General features: G+C 33.9%; 1 long non-coding RNA gene across 1 annotated transcript; it reads left to right on the top strand.

Annotated features, from left to right (window-relative positions):
* The first annotated feature begins 1,411 nt into the window (after window positions 1-1,411).
* Window positions 1,412-3,785, top strand: LOC145575831 (uncharacterized). Its single transcript, XR_014098278.1, has 3 exons — window positions 1,412-1,764; window positions 2,141-2,224; window positions 3,314-3,785. It is a non-coding gene; the product is annotated as an uncharacterized LOC145575831 (long non-coding RNA).
* The last annotated feature ends 520 nt before the right edge of the window (window positions 3,786-4,305 follow it).

A 4,305-nucleotide genomic window follows, 5' to 3' on the forward strand; every position in this document is an offset into this window, starting at 1 on the left:
GTTAGCAGTGCATCTTATATGCTAAGTACGGGATTTAGACAAGTCACAAAGCCCAAGTGTTGGGCTGTTCGATGGTGCAAGGGGGCTTGTGGCACATGCACCCAAGAACAAGGTGTAAACAGATAGTTTTGTCATTTGAGGGTATATCGTATTTGCCTTATGACATTGATATATGTGTTTTATATGCTATTTTATCCTTCATTCCACGGTCATTCTTATACATATTTGAGCTCTTCGGGGCTACTTTTACTACTAATGTGTGGTTTCGAGTGTTTTGTATAGTTGGCATTTGTTTTGTAGGAATTTCCCCGATTTGTTAGTGATTTCTTTGGTTTTCTTGCTACTATGAGATATCGAAGCTAAGATCACATTCATGACCGTTGTTTGTAGCCCAAGACTGATTATCTTGGTGACTAAGGGCTTGGTTCGTGGAATTGGTCCAAGCAATGGACCAAGGAAGAAGTAAATTTGGGCCACAAGTATTTGGAGTCCAAAGGAAAAGAAGAAAGAAGACTCGGCCAAAGAAAAGAGCAGGCTCGATCGGGTAGCCTATGGCCCGATCGGACGGTTGCCCAAAAAGGCGATGTGAAGAAAAAGGCGGGCCCAATCGGGCGCGTGCTTTTCCAGAGGCTTTAGTATTTGCGTTTTTGAGTTAATTTTGGGTTTAGTATAAATACTCTTTTATAAGTTTTGTTAACTACGTTTTTAGATTACAATTTTTATTCTTAAGCTTTTAGAGAGATTTTAGTGAGAGATTATTGTTGAACTCAAGAATTCCCTTTTAGTGCAATTTCATATTTCCTCATTCAGTATTATGTCTCGTATCTTTTATTGCTTTGTTTATGGCCTTGATTTTAATTGCTTTGTTATTTTCGTGCTTTGATTTCAAATTTTCAATCATGTCTTTTATATACGTTTTGATTAGTTTAGAATTAAATATGTGTGAGTAGTTAATTTCTAGGGTTCTAGGGGGATCCATAATTCATATGAAGGAATAATTTGTTATTGTTGATTATTGATATTGCATAATAATTTCTTATTGAATTGTTTTAATTCTTTGTAAATGGATTATGAAACGAGCAGATGTGATTTGATTGTGAATGTATAGCAATATTGAATTGATAAATCGAACAGATGTTAATTTGATATCAAAGACTATTTTCAATAAGAACTCGGGTCTAGTAAATTGCGAGAGCTTGTTAAATCTATGTTGAATAATAAATTGCAAGAGCCTGTCACTAGTAGAAAAATATAAATGGACACCGACAAATGCGCACCGATTTTCAAAAACTGGTGCCAAAAACGCACACTAAGATCATATATAATAAAAAGGCCACTGGTTAACCGATGCCCCTGATTTTTTATATTTTTTCTACATTTTATAATACAAAAGGAACCGGTTAACCGTTGCCCCTTTATTTTTATTTTTACAATCCACTCAACTCCCTCCTCTCTCTCTCTGCTCAAACCCTCCTCTTTATCTCTCTTTCTCATAGATCGCTCTCTCTTATTCTCTACTCCACCGACACTCATCCACTGCTGCCCCATCCACCGACGCGGCGCGGCCCCACTCTTTCTTTCATTCTTCTCTCTCCTTATTCCCAGATTTTACTTTCTTTCTCTCTCTCTCTCTCTCTCTCTCTCTCTCTCTCTCCGCAGTAATGGGGAATTGAGGGTGACGGCGGTGGTGAATGTAGTCTCGACCATCGTAATTGGTGGCGATGGTGCCTTCTCTTTGCAGATGTGGTGGAGTTCTTCACGAAGGTATGTTGCTCTTCGATTTGAAATCAAGGATTTCTGATTTTTATCTATTTAAGGGTCTATTTTTGTCTTTAAATACAAAATTTAATCCTACAGTATGTTAATTAAGCGAGATATTCGCAAATTATTTACATGCATGTGTTGGTGAGTTTCCTTTTCTCTTCTATTTTAGTCGTTTATCACTATCCTAGGATCGGGACCTCAAATTTTTGTTCTTCATGTGCTTAATGTCTTCGAATTCTCTACTAAGCAATTCGAAATTATGTAGAGCATATAATTTGACCTATAAAATAATTTTTTTATTCAAATTGTTGTTTAATTTTTTGTGATTAATGCTAAATAATTGAAATTTTGATTGAATTTAATGGTGGGATGACAGGATTATGGGTTTTATGGAGAAGGAGGTTCAAAATGGAATATAAATTTGCAGAAGGAGGTTCAAAATGGAATATGAATTCCTGAGGTATAAATTCTTTGTCTTCCTATTAATTTGGTTTCTTTGGTGGTTTTGTTTATCTTACAGTAATAGCATAGTTTGTATTGTGAAATTCCTCTTTTATATTTAAATTATTAATTGTCATTTGCTAATGATTAATTGAATAGTTTCAGTTCCTGTTATATAATTAATACCATCTAAAAATTTTAAAGTATTGAATTCATGGTATTATGAACTTTATTATTGCAGAGAAAAGATAAAGAGGAATTTAGAGAGAAAAGAGGGAAATAATTTTTGTTATTGATTGAATAATTGATTAATACAAGTTCAATAGCATCTTATATTTAAAGAGATTATTACTAGCTATATACATATGCAACTACAATCTTATTACTACAATTTTGTTATAACTTGAATTATACTACAACTTCTTGAAATAAGAAACTATTATTCTGGTGTTGGCCCTGTAATCTTGGATTGTTTGCATGAGCTTGTGTATAAAACAATTACGGTTTTGCAATTTATATCATTAACTATGTCTTCTTTTTTGTGCTAAATATTAGCAACTTGTATAATTTCCCTTCGTGATACAACTTGTATAAATATCTGATGGCCTAGTGTTGCTACTTGCATTGAATTTAATTTTGTTGGTTGTGCTACACTTGTGCCTTATTTGAACTTTTCTATGTAGAGGAAGAAAAAATTTATGCAGGTGAGGTAAACTGCTTGATTGGGCTAAATTGTATTAGAGTATTATAGACTTATGTTGTTTGTTGTTTTTTCTTTAATTTTATTATTATTCCTTGGCTACTTTATTGTTTCATGTAGAGCTAATTAATTGCAAGAGATTGATTGAAGCTAGAATTTTGTTGCTTAGTCTTGCTATGAGATTATCTGAAGTTGGTATGTTATTCAAATTGGGTATTGTTGAGTAGTTGTATAGTTTATGTGATTTGAAATCAATTAAGATCTGTATGTTTTGGTTTAGTTGCAAGAAGTTCATCATTTGGTTTGGCAATTTTGATTTGAGTTCTAATCTGGGGTTTTGGTTTAATTGCAAGACGTTTATCTGGCAGTTATTTTGAGTTCTAATTTGGGGTTGTTTGAACGTTACAGTTGGTGATTTGAATTAGTTGATATCGCCAACAACCATGTCTGGAGTAACATGTTGTCTGAGGTTCCCAGGTCTTGGTGATTTGAATCATTTGATATCAAGCTGTTCATTCCCTTCACAGTTCACACAAGAGTGGATCAGCTCTCCACGCTGTTCTGCTTCTGTGCTGTTGCTTCTGCTTCTGTGCTGGTGTTCTGCTTCTGTGCTGGTGTTCTGCTTCTATGCTGTTGTTCTGCACTTCTGCGACTGTGTAGCTGCATATATATGTTGCTCTTTGTGTATAGGTGGATTTGGTGATGTCTATAAGGGTAATTTAGATGAAAGTTACCCATATACAGAATGTTTAGTGCGTGTTTAATATGCATGCTGCTGCATATGTTGCTCTTTGAGTGTTACTTGTATTTTATTTTATTTTTTTGGACCACAATTGTAATATTGCAGCCGTTTTTTAATGAAAATATGTAAGTTTATATATGTTAGTGTTTATATATCAATTTAAGTGAAAGAAATGCAAAAAAAAAAAAAAAAAAAATTAGGTCATTTTTGGCATCGGCTTTAAAATGGAACCGGTTTTAAAAACCCTTTTTTTCCACCGGTTCCGAACCGGTGCCAAAAATCCCACTTTTTGGCATCCCTCAAATCGATACCGGTTCAAAATCGGTGCGCAAAGCCGATTTTGAACCGGTGCTCATTTGCATTTTTTCTACTAGTGTGTTATTCATGTTATGTTTGCAATATTAAATGTTGATTGTAATGTTTTATCCCGAAATATTAATTATTGGTGAACTTGTGACCCTAGGCCTTTTATTATTGATTTCTCCCTTAAATTAATTCATTCAAACCTATTTTTGTCTCTTTATAATTTAGATTATATAAATTGATTAGAAATAGAAAAACGTGGTTTCCCTGTGGATTCGACCCTACTTCCCTATTTATTATTAGTTAGTGGTCTTAGAAATTACTTTGGATTTGGTGATACGACTTTTGTCTGTCA

The sequence above is a fragment of the Chenopodium album genome, chromosome 13 (genome assembly GCF_948465745.1).
Source record: "Chenopodium album chromosome 13, dcCheAlbu1.1, whole genome shotgun sequence".
Taxonomy (NCBI): Eukaryota; Viridiplantae; Streptophyta; class Magnoliopsida; order Caryophyllales; family Amaranthaceae; genus Chenopodium; species Chenopodium album.